Source organism: Paramacrobiotus metropolitanus, unplaced genomic scaffold (genome assembly GCF_019649055.1).
Source record: "Paramacrobiotus metropolitanus isolate TYO unplaced genomic scaffold, Prichtersi_v1.0 Parri_scaffold0000071, whole genome shotgun sequence".
Classification (NCBI taxonomy): Eukaryota; Metazoa; Tardigrada; class Eutardigrada; order Parachela; family Macrobiotidae; genus Paramacrobiotus; species Paramacrobiotus metropolitanus.
In genome coordinates, this window is record NW_026570291.1 from 303,981 (window position 1) to 324,190 (window position 20,210).

The 20,210-nt window shown below is 43.1% G+C and overlaps 1 pseudogene; it reads right to left on the reverse strand.

The window, feature by feature from the left end:
• Positions 1 to 2,239: 2,239 nt before the first annotated feature.
• LOC129594761 (calcium-transporting ATPase sarcoplasmic/endoplasmic reticulum type-like) lies at positions 2,240 to 5,093 on the reverse strand (annotated as a pseudogene).
• Positions 5,094 to 20,210: the final 15,117 nt, after the last annotated feature.

The window sequence follows — 20,210 nt, forward strand, 5'->3', positions numbered from 1 at the left end:
GCAGCGGACTAATGAATGCACACCACTGTGCAGTGGTAAATGCTGTAATACTTGGTGATAGAGATATGTATCTCGCCCCAGATTGTAGGTAGACTGCAGGAATTGCAATACTATACTAAATTACTAAACAACAATTTACATTACAAAAATTAACAAAATAATGCTGTATTAAGCTGAAGATGACTTTCCTCTGCTTCGAAAGGAAAACTTATACAATACATGTACTGTAATTTTTACTGTGTACACAATGTACTATGTAGTAATCGAATTACATATAACGCGCTAATAAAGCTACTTCGATTCTTGGTTGTCAGTTATTTTTGTTAACTCAGAAGTTGGCGTTGTATTCAAACATCAGCTGCGCACACCCTTCCGACGCACATGGATCTGGGAGGACAGTCTAATAAAACTAAAAAAATAACACTTTAATCGATGTATACGAAAACTAGAAACTCTTATCGTCAGCGATTAATAAAAAGATCAGAGGAAAAATATTATCGACGGAACGGGATAGAGAACACACAGATACGGGTTATCGGATACACAACGGACTGACAACATTCGAGAAGCGCAAGGAAAACAGCACAAAAGAAGAGAAACCATGTTCAACATTCTACAAGTTTATTAAGCAAGCGGTATACTTAAACTGAAACTGATGGGAACGCCCCTACTGGAGCAACTGGCCGGAGGTTTGAACTGACGAGTTGAACCGGTTCATTTCATCAGTTTAATCAGCCTCCCAATCCGGAATAGGAACGAATTGCTGGATATTCTGGTTTATGTGGCTCATACTCAAAATATTCCAGGGTCACCCCGCGAGGAGATTCTGACCTGCAAATCAACAAATTTGGAGAACTGGTTCTGCGCGCAGATAAAGTGTAAACTCATAACTCGGTAATTGCTGCAGCTGCGTGGTTATGACTGATAATAGCCGCCGCGTGAATTCAGTTACTGCATACAAATGTCACGAATAGTAGAAGTATGTGAATTAAACGCAAAAAAATATTTAATGTAGCAATCAGTGTTATCCCGTTTTAAAAATTCATCTCCCGGCCCGTTCCCGTCCCGTAAACCAGACAAAACAGAACCCGTTTCCCGTTACAGCCCGGCCCGTCTGTCTTACACTTACCATTATATTGTAGCCGTACAAATAAGATCGGCAGTGTTACAGTAATGATGATGAGGATTTCATTGCTGCTACAGATAGTTGAAGCGGAAACATCTGAATGGGTACTTGTACAAATGTTCCCTTTTCTCATGAATTTCTACACTGGTTTTGGGAAGTGTCTAACTTATCTAAAATCATTCTTGCTGTTGTCCTTGCCCTTGCTCTTCCCCAATGATTTTCAGCTGATTAAAAATGTGTGCGTACGCGTTGACAATGTGTTCCGTTGCGGGCTTTCGTTAAGACTTAATTACATAAGTGATTTTAAAGTAATTCGTTAACACCACCAGCACTTCCGACCGTGGTACGGGTGTGTAACCCACTCCACTAGGGACAGCTTAGAAGTTGTCATTGCAATATATAGTTAGTATAGCGGCACGTTTTAACCCGTAATCGGAGCCGTTTTCGTTGTCGGCTCCGGTACTGCGTAAAAAAACGGGCTAACACTGGTAGCAATAACCCATTCACTGATTCACACAATAAAAAGTAAACCAATAAAGGTAATTTCAAAGAACACCTTTTTGAAAAAAACTAATTTAAGTAATTCCGCCCTGTTTCCGATTTGGATGTTTTTTTTCAATGTGTAAAATTTATTGTTTTTAATTAGTGTAAATCCGCGCTGGCGAATAGCTTTGCGTGCTGGCCGATGTCGATGCAATTCAAATACAAATGGTTAAATTGATTAGGATGCTTACATAAATCCTTGCAAAAACTCGTGACGGAACTGATTTTTCCATTCTTCGCGAAGAACAATGCAGATATTGTGCGGTTCCTTAATGAAGAATGGTCTTCCTTCGAAGAATCCGTTTATTTCTTCCTCTGTTTTGCCCGCCAGACCATTTGCGTTGATTTTATCATATCTTAGCAATCGTAAAAATTGGCTAACGGTCGTATGCTCCTCTTCATGATACAGCGTAGGAACTAAAATCGTTTCTGCAATTAAACGTAAATGCAGTCAACTATTATGTACATAGCAATGTGTACAGTACTTACAATTAATCAATTATATACTTGATGGTCTATATATCTTTAGGAAGCAGCCGGATCTTACAGTAGTGCAAGTTCATCTAGCGGTTACAGTACTAAATCAGCAGACAGCGCTATGAATAATTAATAAATAGTACGACCGCATAAACCATCTGCAATTACCATCAAAATCAAACGAAATCAAGGCAAAGTTTCTTTCCGCGGTACGCTGGCTGCTGCTCTGGGAGGCAGAATGGGAGTCCTGGCCATCGTTTCCGGCCGCTTCTTGATCTTCCTCATGATCTTCATACTTGCGCTTCTCTCTTCCATTTGACTGTGAGCTAGACGACACCGGCAGCGCATTATTTCCGGAATCCTCATTAATCATAGCCTTCACGATGGAAGATGTTGGAGAGGAATGGGCTTCCAAATAGGGATTCTTACCCTCGCCGATCTTCCGCGCTACAAACTTCAGCGTCTCATCCAGCAGAACCGGCGGGATGGAGGTTTTTATCACGGCTATCCATTCCATAATGGTCAGTGGGCACGCCTGGAACACGTTCTGCAATTATTTAGAAATACGTCGTGAAATTAATACGTAAAACTAATATTATACAGTACTGTATAATTATTTTATTATTCGGTCAAGTTGCATCAAATTATAATCACAAATTGTTGCTTTTACCATCAACCCATTCTCTTATTTTCAGTATTAGTTTACGGAATATTTCTGTAATTTTTTATACGATCTCATCCGATGTTCAAAAGTCCCTTTTCGGGTAATTTGCAATAAAACAAAATTTTATTCCCATTCTAGTTTAGCAACTTGAATTTCGTGAGTGTGTTCTTACCGCCAAGACGTCAATGTAAAGAATAACGAAATGCAGAGTCATGGATAATCCCGTTGCCCCGATCAACCACGGATTGGTCCACGGTGGTATTGTCATCAAAGACTGATTTCCCGACAGACTGGAGAATATACAATCAAGATTAATTCAAAATTCCCATTTCCGGTAAATATTAACATCACACGTCACAATCGCACCGACCCGTTCATAGCGTTCAACGTTTCAATGCTGACCAGCACGGACAAAGCCATCGTCATCCGGCGAGGATCCTCAGACACGTCACAGTCCATTCCACGGAAGTATTCGGGTTCGTTTGCAGAGGCCAAATGATGCGTCTGTTAAACCATTAATTTCAGAATTAAATATATTATAAGATTGGAAATTACACAAGTGTTATATTGTAAACGGCGCGAAGCGGGCGGAAGTAGTGCGGGTAATTTCACAGAAAAAAAAACATTAATCAAATAACATACACTTCGGCAGATAGTCTCAGCCGTTCCCTTGTTATCACCCGTAATGGCAATCACACGAATACCGGCACCACGGCACTTCTGGATGGCATCGAAGACTACCTTGCGGGGCGGATCCAACATGCCCACCACACTGACCAGCGTCATGTTGGTCTCGTACTTGTAGAAGAGGTTCATCTGGCTGGGATTCATGGGCTTATCCACGGTGGCCAGGGCTAAACAACACAGCGTATCGCGCCCGGGACCGTATTCGCGGGTCTTCTCGAAGATCTTGGCGTTCAGCTGCGGAGTCAGGGGGATCTTGGTTTTACCAACACGGACGAGTGTGAATCGATCCAGGACACCTTCCGGAGCCTGTAAACAAAATAAAATAATTATATAAAAATATAAAATTAAATAAGGTAAAACCAATAAAATGAACCAAGAAAGTCGTTTTCACCTTGCAGAATATCTTAGCGCCACCTCCACCGGGGAATTCACTTCCCTTGGTGAGCGAGCAGTAACAGCTCATGGACTGGTGGTCGCGCGAGAACTCCAGCGTATAATCCTTCTTCCACACGCTCCCGCCTTCGCGCTGTTCAATGAAGAAGATCCGGCTGTCGGACATCTGGTTGGTGGACAGGTTGACAGTCTTATCCGAGCAGATGACGGACGTGCAGCCCAGCGTCTCCACGGACGGCAGCGAGCGGACAATGGCGTTCTTCTTGGCCAAACGGTGTGTGCGCAGCGCCAGACAGGTGGTAATGACGGCCGGCAGACCCTCGAGGACAGTAACCACAGTCAGACCGAGGGCAGCACTGGAGTGATAGACGGCAACCTTAGCCATGAGCCGGAATGGATGGGATCGCATGAAGTGGCCGCTGTTGATGGCCCAAGAGGCAAAATAAATTAAAATAATGCCATCGCCGGCACTCGGACCAGCCGTTTCAACCGGTGTCACCGCCTTCCCGACGACATTCAACGCCGTCGCCGTCTGCTTCACGCCATCCCCGGCGCCACCGATACTCGCTGCTACATCCGCCGATCGCTGGGCACTTCCTCCCGCTGCTCCCGTAGCGGCCGGCTCCGTACTGCCATTCCCGGGGGGATCCGACTGGTTGGCGGTGCTTTCGCGGCGCTCATCCAAATGTCCACCGCATCCACGACGTCCGCGTCCACCCCGTCGTCCACCTCGGCCACGGCCCCGTCCTCGACCGGTCGGCGTCCCATCTACAGGGACGGCTTGAGAGTCCTAGTTGGTTGGTTCGGCGGTGGTGGCGGCTGGAGCCTGGGAAGGGTCTTGGGAATGGGTGTTGGCCGCTGCCGTCGCCGGTTGATTGTAGTTGCGGCTGCTGCGGCGAAACGTCTGACCGCGACCACGTCCGTGTCCACGGCCTCGGGCGGGGGCTTGCTGGTTGGCCGGGGCTTGGGATTCGTCGTATTGCTGGTTATTGTTATAGTTGGGATTGTAGTTAACTATGAGAGAACTTGTTTGGTCAGAATTAGAAAAATGCAATAAATAAAAATTTACTGGTACAAATACTCATACAAAAAATGCGGTAATTGATACTCGTACAGAATGTATAATTACAATAATGATCACTTATTGCCAGCTACTTCGATGTATAACAATTTCATTACAGCATTCTTACTTGCTACAAGCATAATGAATCAATACTAATTTTTAAATTCGAGTTTAATAATAGTCTAATAACCTATTTTAACTATGCAACAACTGCATAGCAATGTTTCTTAATTTAAAAAAAAATTTAAATATTTTTCTGGTACGGTACAGGTACGAATATCTAATACATTAAACAGAAAATTAGTCATAAATAAGTAAACTAAATGTCCGTCTTGACCGAAGACTCTTATGATCTTATCTGCCCAAAAGCACAGCACGATACCACCGAGCAGCTACCATCGACTACATTCATGACGTGTCATTGCATCACTTCGTCGAGCGAGTGCACAAGCTCTTCCGCCTTAGAAAACTTCAAAGAAAGCCTGGAAAATGACTACAGACGTCTTACCGTTCCGATTGTCCCTTTGGTAACTCACAGCACCCTGCGCTGGCTGGTGTTCAAGCTCATTAGCGGCGGAGCCCGCGTCTCCCTGTTGCCCATAATAGGCATCCTGTGCTTCATTACCGCCTGCGCCCTGATTAGCATAACAGCGTCCACCGTTCCCCCGATAGCCACGGATACGATTGCGGATGAAACGCGCTGGCTCCACAATAATGTCGGCAGTTATTCAGGCCGGCAGTTATTCCAAAACGGCAGTTATTCAGGCCGTTGATGGCATTCAGCGCCGAGTCGAGGTCGTAGATGGCCAGGAAGGCAAAATCCCGAATGGCCGTCGCCCGCGATACACACCCGTAATGCTCAAAGAGCTCAATCAACTCCGACAGCCGATACCCGTTCGGTAGGTTGCCCACGTAGATGCGCATGATAACGGTACAATCCACAAAAAAATACGGTAGCAGTGGAAGAATAAGATTATCGGCACGCAAACATACAAAATTCATCGAAGCCGTGCCAAGATGACGCTGGTGTGTACAAAATGCAAAACCGTTGTTAAAAATTGGAAAATGACTGATAGCAAAGACGATATCCGACAAATGTTCTTTGGCCTCTGGCTAGCAGCATCCCTGGACGGATGTACCAGGAGCAGTATACAGTAGTATTTCAACAAGAGGTGTCGGCGCACTGGTACGACTTTAACTGTGGTGCAGTACTTAATACACGGTGACGGTGAAGACTTAGTATTAATTCAAACTATGGGCGAACTTTGGTGAAGTACGAGTAGCAAGCGGAGTTCTTATGGTTAGTAGAAGCAAAGCGCAGCATTAATGTCCGGACTACGCACTAGTTACGCGATGCTACAGTATTGACTGAGTAAGTACTGTAATTAAGTACAGTATTTTTATTACGCTTTACTGGTTAGTGGTACTGCACAGATTTTCGACACGGACGCTGTACATCCGGAAGTTGCCCGTGCACCAAAACGATCATTCTTGTACTGTATCCCGTAATAACTAGTATTAATAAATCATGGCGAGCGCTCACTGGTCAGTGCACGAGGGTACAGTACTTATGTACGTACATACAAAACTACATAATTAAATACGGCAAGGTGTGTAAGGGACAAACCTGTTGATGCAACTCAATGTTAAAAAATTCAGTAAGTACTTTTTTTTCGTCACACCTCGTTAATATTAAAATTTCCCGAAAGACAAGAAATACAATGGCCGAAACGGCCATCAAGTTGTAAACGTATGGCAGTGATTTACGGAAGATCCACAAGGCAACAAACTTTTCCCAGTCAGAAAGTCAAAGTAAGATTTTACGCTGATTCTGAATCAGCGATTTGTTTTTTGAGATTAAAAAAAACATCTGAGTCGAGTAAAGTAATAGAAGTGTGGCAATAATCGGCATAAATACATATAGAGGCCACTCAGGCCAGGCAAGCAGTGCGTTCGCGACAGTCTGCCTGCGCCCTGCTGATTCACTCACTCCGACTGCTGCTACAAATTATATAAGGCTCACTTATATTCATAATTTGACTTATACAGAAATCATAACTTCTTATCAAATCGATAACGACCATGGGACGTTTGAAGTGTCCGGAAGCAGATGACGGAATGGATGGCGCAGATATACGAGTATATCGGCGCAGGGCGGCTTTCTTTTGCGGGCTGTTCAGGTGCTTCATCCAGGTCATGGCTGGCGCTGTCGGCCGGTTTGTCGATCCTGGCTTGTTCAGCCGCGAGTGTGCAGTTCCCTTTACCGGCACGAGTTTTATATGTGCTGGCCACAAAGGACATCGACTGGCTCCAGGCCCAGCTCGTCAGGATGATAACACCATCCCCGGTTCTGCCCTTCCGGATAAGCGTGCGATGGTATGATGTATCCAACAAGAAGCTCCCATTTCTTACATTTTTCGACATTCTTCGCCGGCTTTGCGTCTTTGGCAAATGCGTTGACATAGTCAACAACTTCCTCAATTTCAACAGTTTCAGATCTGCCCGTTTGTTGAGACCACTTCCCTTCTCCCACAAAATTTTTCGGTGGTGCACTCCATCAATTAACGTTCGAATTTCTGTGTCGCTTAAGGTCCCAATTTCGACTTCCGTTGAGGTCTCGGCTGCGGTTGTGGTCTCGTCAGGTTGTGCGGTCAACTCAACCTTTTTAGCTCGCGACATGATTGTTCCAGAAAAGGGTTTGAATATTTTTAGTACTTAATTAAATTATTGAATGTGAAGTGGCTGTCAAATGGGAAATTATACGTACGAATGTAATTTAGTAGTCAGTGTGCCTTTTACAAAAGGGATTGTACCATTATAAGAGGACTGGAGTAATAATTAATCGGTACATTACATACTTCAAGAATAAAAACGTGTGTCTACAAGATGTACATATGTACAGAGTATGTATACATAACGTGCAACAGTTCGGCGTTATCATGGCCAACCAATCGATCAAAAGTACCACTGGACATCCGAAAATGTTTGCAATGCCGCTGTGGCTCGTACTAGCGCATTTCACTCACAAGTGTATAAAATTCTCCCGTTTTTTTACGATTGCGGCTGGTATATCGCATTCGCATGTAGCACGACCGCTCAACAAAATTAATAACTTGCTGGAATTACTTTGTCGTAATGACCCCAGAAGTAAGCACAAAGCCACAAGAGCTGACCTTTTGCGCTTACTCATAAAACACGGGCGCTTTTTTATCGGAGGCATTTTATAATGCTGTACCGATAAATCACTAAATTAATGCTTGAAGCCAAAAGTAAATTTGTGAAGCGCAGCGTACATGTTGCAGGGTTGATCGTTTCATTATGTGACAATATGCAATGTACAGACAGTATCTGACTATCTGTACATGATTCACATGTAAGCAAACATATAGATATAAGCGTCCAGACAACAGAAAGGCTCAGTTTTATGCTGACCATTCTTGTCAAAAGGGCGTCACTAATTTTGCCAGAATACGGACAACTGTAAGGAGTACACATTTCGAACACCACGACGGGACGGTCAGTGTGACTCTTGTGAGTGACAGCGTCGTCGGAATTCTGTGACCACGGAAACTCCGTCGACGCCGGGCCCTCGGAAAACTTTTCTTCGTCTCAGAAAAAGGTTGACTATAGGGCCGTCTTGAGCCATTAAAAAAGTCGAACCACCGAACCATCAAATTAAGAGTATGTAGTACTATGTACCTCTATTTCTCTAAACTAACAGTCACAACAGTTGGAGTGTGCTCTATCTGGCGGTGAATAGATCATTGTAAATGCTACTGAACCTATGATGCTGGTAACAAGGGATGAATTTTCCATGACTTTAAATGCAAAACACTTGAAATTTATTTTAATGCTTACGTGTTTTATTGTTAGATACTACCGCTATCGATTAAACAAATCAAAACTGAAGCATCACACAGCATCAACAGACAGCGGAAACAGGCGCCCGAATCACTGAGAATCACAGTGATTCGGGCGCCTGGGAACGGCCGAGGCTGGTGCCGTTCCCAGGATGGATGCAGCGTTTCCACACTGGACTTCGATGCTGAACCTCTGGCGCAGATACTCAGTTGCATGTATCTCGCCTGTTTCCTGCCATATCATCTTGCCCAATTCACTGATCAGCCGAGAGGCTTACGGTCCGAGTGGTCCTACTGTTCCACGCCCACTGCACGGAACAGGTAGTCCTCGGTGATGTTCTGGTATTTCGCGGTTTTCTTCCGTTCGGCCTGTGCCGCTGCTGCGCCAGCTTGGGTGGATGTTGCTGCGATATGAGAGGGGGCCATCGTGCACACACAAGTCACATCCCATGTTAACATTTTACCTCGTTCCCATGGTACTAAGGTGACACCGTCAGGGCGCATGCCGTTGGTTCGGCTACCGACCCGCTATTCTTCTACCGAACCGCTAACACCATAAAACCGCTAAAAGCTGCAGTTTTCAACCAATCATTAAAAACAATAATGGAACACAACGGCTATGAACCACTTAACTGGTCGACACATTCTCTACGACGGGGAGGAACCACGTTTGCTTCCGCATCTGGACTTGGCGAAGACTTCATCATAGCGCAAGGCAACTGGCGGAGCGACTGTTTCCAGGAATACGTATCTCGCACCGAGGACCTACGACGAGGATTTTGCGAAGCCATGCAATCAGCTGTGGGCTCGACAAAGTATAGCTAGCGTTTGGGGGTTTGGAGGATGACCTTTGGCCTGTTTGTCTGTTTGTATTGACCATGATGTGCTGTGCACCCGGCATCCGTGGATGCCAGTATGGTTATGCAATAAACACTTTGGAATGGTTAACATTAAGTTTTGAGTCGATATTGCTTGCAGGATCTTTACATTCGCGAACGGTAAAAGCCGAAATAGGAGTAACCTTAACCAGATGGCTGTGCCGTGTGCTATGTGTGGTATCAGTTCTAGTATAATACAAAACACCTTACGGTTAGCTTACGTAGTCGTACTTATTTATTGATTTCAGTGGCTGATTCTTCACATAAGTCAGCGCCGTTGTTCTGGTGACGGACTGCGACGTATTGTCTGTATTTCCATGTTGTATGTGTGCTACCAATCCAAATAGAAGAAGAATACAACGGAGTTTTGTGCGCTACCGGACATTTACATTAACATGCACAGGAAAGCGTAAGATGTCACGGAAGCTAAAAAAGAGAAAATGACCGAAGCAATAAACAACCGCTCAGACCTTTTGTTTGGACATCGGCGCCTTTCCTATTCAGATTTGGATTGACAACAAAGTACTCGTACAAACCAGATTGCCTCCGAACCAATGCTTCGCTATGCTTTCAGAAAGTAAGAAATGCGTTTTACTGTACTGCGGAGTGCGGAGACTTTCTTTCACGTAATCTTATTACTCTTCGGTTTAAAAACCCGGCACACCGAGCACATGTGGAATAACTCTCTGTCGAAAGGAGTCGAAAGCTCTGGGGCTTTACATAAGTATTTTATTTTGTTGTAAATGTAGTGTAGTGGCTACGCGCCATATTAGCTCGTAGCACCCCGCATGGTTTGGTTGTGTTGACCTGTAGAGGATGCATTCATGTGGTACTACGAGTATTTCCTTATTATCATTATTAGTTTTTAATTTCTATCCGGCCCGAAGGCACGATGAAGACCTGTGCCAAGATGTGACAAAAAGTTTTATGTATTCAAAAACTAACAACAAAGGATAACCTTTGCAACGCCATTTTTATCATCGATGGCAGTAGGGACTGTGCGAGGTTGTACGTATTACGGAAAGTTAATTCGCGCATTTTGGTTGTGTATCTGTAGTACTCGAATTTCTTTGTTACAAAAGCGTAGTAAGTAATTAAATGGATTATAATAATTATAGTAATTAAAGTAAGTAATTAAATGAGTAATCACTGCTGAGCGCTGCATAGTAGTAACTCTTGTCACGACTTGAGGTGGCGGCATAATACGGCCAAGCTGATACGGCATAAAACAAATCTCGTACATATTCACTATGAACAGCCACAGAGGGCGCAAACAACCAACTAAATACCAATGACATGAAAATTCGGGCATAGTGCTACGGCAGTTGCTATGCTGGACACACAGGTCACAGAGGTCAGAACACTGCACTATGCCACATAACTGTTCCCCTGATTCGGGCGCAAGCTTTCCCCAGATGTAATAACCTAATGCAGTAAGGCTATCTATACGCTTTAATAAACGCTATACGCTTTTACGCTATAGGCTATCAATACGCTTTATGTATTGCCGTAACGTCACACTCCAGGCGGGTGACGGCATCAAGTACAGGGAGTGCTGGCCTCAGCAGTTAAATTCCCCTTACATATGTACGAGTACCCTTTATATACTATATTATACTGTCTTTGTAAAAGCACAGTCAGCATAAAAGGAGTAAACTGGAAACGATCAATGTTATTGTTATACCTTATAGAAATTCTTTTGACCTCTCTCGTTGGCTGTCTCCCTGCTTGTACTGTACCGGCTTGTACTGTACAAACTACAGTACAAACTGACAGGACACGATTGCGGACTGCCGTGGTCCACTTTCATCAACCTCTGTGTAATGTATGCCCAGTGCAGTGCTGCCACATTTTCTCCAGCAATATTCTTGAATGATTGCACTACAGTCTGGAACACACAGCTTGTGGTCTGTACGCTGCTCAGTCTTTAGTGCATGCAGAATCAGATGCGAGGAATGGCATCAGAGTTTGGCAAGTTTTGGCCGTTTGGCTTTCTTTGTAATTGCTGCTGTTGGTTTTGTTGAATGTTTACATATTTTGCTCTTTGATGTGATATTAGTCTATGAATCCTAACGTAGTTTCATGGTAGTATTGCATCATTATTTCTAAACCGAACCGGCATGGGTTCCAGCATGCATATGTTAAAGAACATGTCTTTTTTAAGAAGATCCAACCGCAAGCAAATGGATCTAGGAAATACAGTTTTGGTTAATCATGGCGACAACGTGTGGGGTTTAGCCTTTATTCAGGGTATGGACGGCGATACAGTCCTGATTGATTTCATGTGCAGTCAAACTCAGCCGTTGTGGATTAATGCGCACCATGTATGGGAACATCACCACTACCCGTATTGGGACAATTTTCGTGGTCTTTATGCGGATGTGCTTGCGAAACTGCCCCATTCGGAATCTGTACATGTCGCTGTGCGAGCCCACGATGACGAATTGTACATTTTCCGTCCCGGCAAATTGTTAAGTGACTGTTGCCTTAACACCACCGCAATGTGTTACGTGTCGCTGAATGGGAGCGGTGGAGAGACGGCTGATCGACGCCAAATTGTTCATTTGTGGCAAATTGTGCAGCACCTACCGACTGCTGAACAGCCATCACTGTGGGGCAGACTAAACAAAATTCCATTTTTCAAGTTCAGTATTCAGTCGAAGATAATGAACGCCGTCTTGATAGAAAGTGAAAATGAGATGCTGAAATTTGTGGAGCTGTTGTTTTACGGAGCAGGATACACAATACCGACATATAAATGGCAACGTTTCTTCGCTAACGTTGATAGTGCACAGATGACGTTCCTCTTTTTGGGAAATGATTGCTGGATAAGCAGGACAAAGCCCAGGCGCAGCTTCGTTTTAAATGACGAATCCGCAAATGATATGTCTGCAGCTGCTGAAAGGCTACTCCAGTGTTATAATTATCCGGAAAGTGCCCGGGATGCCGCTCTTAATAGATATTTACTGGGTATGACTACGTACGGTTACCAAAGCGTTGGATACCAAAGCGTTGGTACCGATACCAAAGCGTTGATACCAAAGCAAGGAAAAGTTACTCAGTAAACAGTGGCCTTATATTAAGTATTCAGTAACCAGTAACGTCTTGGACATGAAGTAACAGTAACAGTAAGGTTTTTCGAATAACAGTGGAAAGTAAGTAAAAAAGTAAATGAAAGTTCGGATAGTCAATATTGCTACTGTTACTATGATTTTTATTTGAATTTCTTGCGAGTTTATCATTAATTTGTTCATCACCTTTCGCGCTCCGCGCGAAATTCGCTTTCTAACACTGAGTTCCAGACAGAGCGCAATTAATGTTTATACTGAGTTCCAGACAGAGCGCAATTAACAAACTACACCTAATCTAACATGGACTTCCGATGTACGAGTACGTATCTGTACGGTTACTGGCTTACGACACTATAGCGAAGTCACTTCGTATCAGTTTAAATATTCGTACGGAAACTGCTTATAAATTTTAATACAAAAGGCGGCCATGCACCCAGCAAGTAAGGGGTCCAAAAAACTTCGTAACCCATCACTGGAATCTAGTTGGAATCCATAAAAAAGTGGAAAAAGGAGAAACTAACTTAGTCGCAAAAAACGATTAAACCTACTACCGGGCTGGTTTATTTACTGGGATGCTTAAATCACTAGAGTAGTATAGATTTGAATATCGGAATGGAATACAGTTTCAGAATTTCCTATTGCAGAATTCGGGCAGACTGGCGTTCCAGTATACCAGTATGGTATCTACTGGCACAAGGGAGGACCTCTACATCTAAGAAAACTAAATTATGTTTTGTGTCAATGCCGCTTTACATCGATAGAATGCGGAAAGGTCACCTGTCCTTACAAAAACCCATGTGACCATTCCCGGGATTATCCGGACCTATTCTGTTCTACTTGCCCCAGTAGGTGCAACACTTTATGTTTTCCCATCTCCATATAATAATCGCTCAAATTAACGGAAATTTAATCTTTGTTATTTAGGGTAGTCCGTCAGACCGATATAACAAAGTTGTTTGAACCGAACTTGCAGGGCTATGTACTGTATGTATCATTCGATAGCGCGAATATGTAGATTATCTCGATTTTCCAAGTTTTCAAAAAGTTTTCAAAAACGAAGAGAGATTTGCAAACTTTAACATGAGCAGTTTATGGTAAAAAGTGAGAAAAACTGCTGCAAAACAGACGTCCACACTACTACAGTATTTCAAACGCAATAATTGGAAAGTCAGAATAAGGTTTCCGGCGCTTTCCGCCAGTTCGAAGGTCTACTCGTATGTAATTGTACGGTTCGGCAGCACTGTGGTTGTAGCTTTCTCGAAGAAGCCAGTTTTCAAGAAGATAGTACGCACGTATACAGATTTGAGAGAGAAAGGCTTACAAAGTCTATGGAATAGCAATCTTTGGTACAGAATGCAGCCTGAAAAATAGAAATACAGCCATAGTGCGGACTGCACTGTGGATTGCAGTCCATTGTTTGGCCCTCAACTGCATAAGTTAAAAATCGAACTCGGTAGCCAAGTCTACAGTCTGCACTCTGCACACATTGCCGCTCTGCAGTAGTATAGGCCAGTAGCATAGACTACTGTAGAGCGGCAATGCTGCACAGCGGCAGAAATGATGGGCCGATGAGTATGCTGGCCGAAATGAATGGACACGGAGGAGGCATTACAACACCAAAATCCGTAAAAGACCAGTAAAATTTATAGTGTGAAAAATGCGCCTACATAGGAGGGCCAGCAATGCCAGTCTGTGTTACTGTTTAAATTTTGAATCATTTTAAATAGTCTATATATCCGCAACCGCATTATCATTTGGATTGGCTATTGCCGAATAAAATCAAAAACCAATAAGCCCTGCAATAAGTATGAGTATCTTTATCAGTGAGTACGTTAATATGTAATACGTGTAAGTCCTGTATATACTTTTAATCGGCAACAGCCAGTGCACAGAACAATACGCCAGCGCATATTTACATTAAATAAAATGATGAAATTTAAAACGTAGTGCATATGAAGCCGCGTATTTGAAGTATATAATACGCGGCATTATATGCACTACGTTTAAACATTAAAAAAACACCCAAAATCGTTAGAATCATTCGCGATCTTAGGACGTGAACTCATTGTACCCAAAACGGCTGCTGCATTTCTTCTAACTACCGCTAGGCTTAGTCGCTGTCTCAAAAAGGCGGTAGATCGAGGTTCCCCGGTGGCTTCACGAATCTTCCGGCCGACGAATCGGATGAACTCAGCGAAGGATATACCAAATGTCCCAAATGTTTCGACTGCCAGGGGATAAAAGAGATATCCCAAACCTTCGATTTAATCGTACTTCCGGCGCTTAATGTCTTCCGCTAGCTGTGCTACACTTCCGGCTTTCATTGAACTAGCGTGTACGTGAGACACGGCCACAGTGTCCCAACATGTTGCGTCCCATACAACTGCTTTTCCGTCGCGTACGGGAATTAGGGTCATACCGTCCGGCCGCTGATTATTTTTGCCAGAAAGACCAAGCGGCTCGGCTTGACAAGGATAACCCGCAATCTCCAGCGCTCGTTTCGTTTCGTTGTTGAGCTCGACATGGCGTGACCATCTGCCTTTACTTCTCGAGCAGGACAAGCCGTGGAGGCCATTCACTTCTACGCGGCTTTCGTAGTTCACGCAGTTATGTTCTTCGACCGCAGGGAGTCCAGATCGGAGAGAAACTCCAATCCTAATCTCCTCATCCCGCAGGAATGTACGCAAATTAATTTGGGGCTGGAAGAGCATTTAACCATGCGCCACAGTCCCGGTGAAGGACAGCCAGCAGCACCGCTTTCTCGGTTTCGGTCACGGCTGACGACTTCAGGGATGACACGGCACGGTTGATCATCGGTCGATCCCAAGCCCACTGAAATTTTTTACTTTCTTCTGCTGGAATATCGATCGCATTCAGGCCATTTCTGCCCACTGTTCTGCTACATGATCCAGAAGCGTTACCGAGGCAGGATGGTAGATTGCCGAAACCAACGAAACCACTGAGTGCGCGGAAGCCAAAAAGGTTGGAAAACTAGCGACTTAGTGGTACGCAGTCCCAATCCCCCGTCTCTGATCGGTAGTGTCATCTGGTTCCACTGCGAGTCCGTAGCGCGAACGTAAAGGATCGACTGCATGCCGGCACGTATAAAATATATTAGTCCTGTATAAATATTAATATATACACTACCATATTACAAAATATGAGACTTGGAGGGGGAAAATGTGCCCCGGTCAGTACATGTGGGCCACATGTTGTGCTAATACTTTTCAGTCCTGTATAAAATATTAATAAGATTAATATCCTTATGTATAGACGTTATTCTGTGACGTTAACACATATACAGACAGACCACGTATAGACGTTTTTCTGTAGTACGTAAGTCATAAATACAGATACATAAAGTATAGATATTTTGTAATAAGTTTTCTCGTTTACGAAATGGCTGTGCGCTCCGACAATCGGGCAAATTGGCTATGCAGCCTATGCGCCCAGTCAGGGTGCGAAGTGATATGGCTGTGCGCCCTATAAACTTAACTGTGCGAATGACAAGAACTTGTTGGTTCTAGCTAAAGGCCGGAATTTATTGCGTTGCAAATGTACAAAGATAACTATTACTGAAATTGCTAAAATGGTACACTGTTAATTTCTTCGAAATCATCTTTTAGCGGACAGTTTAAAGAGACTCGTAGAGTAGCTGCTTGCTCAGCCGAAAGCGTTATTCGGTTTGGTGGTTTCGCATGTAAATCGTCCACGTTTTTTTGACGGTTTTGAGATTATTTTAGTTCGATTATCTCTTTGAGCCATTGTCAGAATTACATTTCTTCTTTGTACTTCGATGTTTCTTAATTTTTTTTCAGCATGATAATAAAGCCAAAGGCGCACAAGTACTCGTTCATGGCTCAGGTATTTGAAGCACTCGCTTGCTTCGGAACCATGGTAGCATGATAGCATCACGATAGGTCAGCCAGGTTTAAAATCCCATGCTAGACTGTCAACCTAGCCGGTAATGGGCTACCTGCTGTGATTGCAATTAAATTAAATTAATAGTAACGCCTAATAGCAAATGGTTGCGCCCTGATTGCATTGCACTGACCTTTTATTTACAGATACAGTTAAGTAACAAGATGTATGTTATTATTATGTTTGGGTTATTACCGCGAGTTTCTGCTTCAAATTAAATATATCAGCTTAACCGTCGCCGGTTTATACATTGCAGTTTACGTATAGCGCGTTTTAAAATTATAATTACGTTCTATATATTTCTGTTTGCTACAGAATTTGGAGAGTTCATCACAGGAGTGTTCGAATTCGCCATCTTGTCAGATATTTTACTGTATCTAGACGTCCATTCCCAAGCGAAGGCCAAACGGTAACCCTATAGAAGTTGCTAATAATCTAATTTCGAAAAATTCAAATTCGGAACTTTTATTAGTGTAAACTGTAAACCCACGCAGGCGTATTATTATGTGCAATGGCAGGTGCCGATTAAAGAATTAATTTCGAGATAAATAATTTCGGAAAATCAGCCAAAAATATATCTACCATTTATCCAGGGTTTGTGGACTGTGGCACTCAGTACTGGATGCCTCGCCTTCATATGCCAGAGTCGCAATCGACTTTCAATGTATCAGCAAATACCCACCAGGTTTGCAAGAGACGGAAGGATATTATTTAGCTGATCTGCTGGATCGCAGTGTGACACCTTTTGCAAAGTCCCTAATCCTAATTAACATGGATCATCGCATAAGTTATACTCTCTTCGTTATGAACACGGTTTGTTCGCTATTTAAACTAAAGTGTGCCAAGTTACCGATTATTGGGATCAAAGGCAGCACGGTGGAACACGAATTCAGCTATCGTCAGGTCCGTCCTGGAGGCCGGCAACATGTGTTGGACTTCCTACCCAAAATGATGCCATTCTGTCATCGGTTATTGGTATGGGACTATGCCGTTAGGACGCCAGTGATGTCATGCTTCGAAACTTGCCTAACAAAGCTGACCCGCCCCCAAGCAAAACCAAAGGATACGGCGATCACAATTCCCAGAATGTCATTTGATTGTTCCGTCACGCAGAACGAAATAAGACGACAGTACATGGATTACCTAGAAAATTCCTTGCCGCCTGCGGATGGGATCAGAGACCGTCTGAGGGAGCAGCACCGAGTGATGGTAGGAACGTTGTCCTATCCCGACCAATGGCAAAACTTCCGAACTTTGTTGAGGAGGTGCTAGTATTGGCGTCAATAATTAATTTCCGGTTAACGGCTTAACGCTTTAATACAAAACACTATCAACAGATATTTTCACTAGTCCACCACAAAATAAATGGCCAATGGCACTGCAGAACAGTGATCTGATGATTACAGTACAATCGTTTTTGCAGTCGTACAGTCGTACTCGTAATTTGCAATAATAATAATTATTATCGTATTGTAGTACCTTTCGCTGCTCAGTCTTAAAGTTACTTCAAGTTAAAGTGCGATTTTGGTTTAACGTAACCAGCCAATAGATTCGAATTTCAAAGCTAGTTAAATGTTCTCTAAATAAAAGGAGCCTATACACAGCTGTGTACAGACTCTGACAGTAGAGATATTATTTTTTACGTTTCTTTATTCGATAATAGCCATCAGAGCGACATAAGCAGCATCAGTGGCCTCACTACTTCAAATGATTTGGATTTATACGCTAAAAGAGCAACCAAAATCGTTAGAATTGTCCCGCGTATTTGACCACACATTCATGGTACCGAGAACACAGGCCGCATTAACCCTAACTACACCTAATCTCGATGTTTTAGAAAGGCTGTAGAGATACTACTGTAGAGGTACTACTATTGTATTGTAGTTCTAACGTGAGTCTTCGCTGCAGAAAATTACAATACATACATACGTAGTTAGGTTAGGCAATGTGATTGAGTGCCAAAAAAACCGCCGTTTCGTGGTGTTGGAGTGTTTTACTAGGTAGTTCTCGTCGGAATCTAATTACTTACAATTTTTTTGTTTAACCACAGTCTCGTAATATTACAGTACATCTTCATAAATAGTTACATGATGCTTTTTCTGCAGTCACACATTCAACGCATTGATGACAGACGGGCATTACTGGGAAAATTTGGATGTGCGAAATTTCGATGCTTTGCCTCTAAGCCGACTTATCCTGCACATGATCGATGCTGTAGAAGGTTTGCCATTTGGATAAATCAACGTACTCCCATAAGCGCATTACATTACCGCGTTTGCTGAGAGGTCACGGAGAAAAGTTTATGTATCATTCCGTGCAGGGATTTTTTAAATTGAATTTGCTATTTTACAGCTTGAGTGTGTCGTGTTTCCTATTATTGTAGCCACGTGTTAAAGTTAAGCGGTATTCTGCTTAACTTTGTCAAGTGCATCCCTGTTTGGTCGATCTGAAATTTCTCAAGGACCAAAGCAATTGTATTTAAAGCTGACCTACTGATATCGTTGCGATTTCATCGGCCAAAAACTTCAAATAAAATATCGCAGGCGTGCTTAGCGTGGCTTGCATTCGAAATAATCCAGAACGCAGTCCACTATTTTAAAAGTAGCATTTCGTACAGTAATTTTTACGTAACACGAGAAAGGCATGATTCTGACCATGCAAAGCTAACGGAGCAGTTAGGTTACTATAGTTCCTTCCAGTTTTACCTTCTGATTCGGAAAATTCTAAGGTTACCGTACATGTTTGATTGCACAGCGTTGACTGTATCTTGCATTACAGTAGCAGAAATGTTTTGTTAGTACTATACGAGTCGTACTACAGAGTGCGGTCGCCGGTTAGGGAAAAACTACGCCAAGAGAGTGTGCTCGTAAGTTGCTCGTAAGTTGTGGTTAAGGGGACTGTTTATTTTCTCTTGTAAGGTTTTGCAGCAGATGTCCGTAACACGGGAATCTTCGGCTTCTGCAAAACATTCAAAAGTGCTCCACGTTGTCAAGGCGTTGATAATGGTTCAAAATTGCCTTAAAATCCAATCTTCAGAACCACGTTGCCAGCGCTAAAGCCTTTTTTTAAGAAGTGTTTAGAGGTTGTCGTTCTTGGGGATTTCGTATGTACAGTATATAAAAAGTTGTGCCGAAAGCATTAGCATATGGACCGTTCTTTACGGGAAATCAAAATTGTACATTCTCTTCCATAATTATAGTACATGAAGTATAATACTAATAATTTATTACTGTATAGATATAGCACTATTATTGTACTGTATTGTGTTAAATTGAATTGTACTGCATTGAAGCATTGAACTTTTCCACAAAAATAAAGGAAAATGGCTTGTCGTTTGCCGCTTTACCAGTGGGACCCCTACAAGAAAAGCTAGCGACCACGGTTACACGGCGCGCATGTACGCTGTAGCCTGTAAGTACACGGAGTGCCTGGAACATTCAAAGGTCAACTATTTGCAGTACGTGTAAAAGCTAATTCTAAAAGCCAGCGCCGTGATAAAAGCAACTTTGATCCAGGTAGGCCGGCCT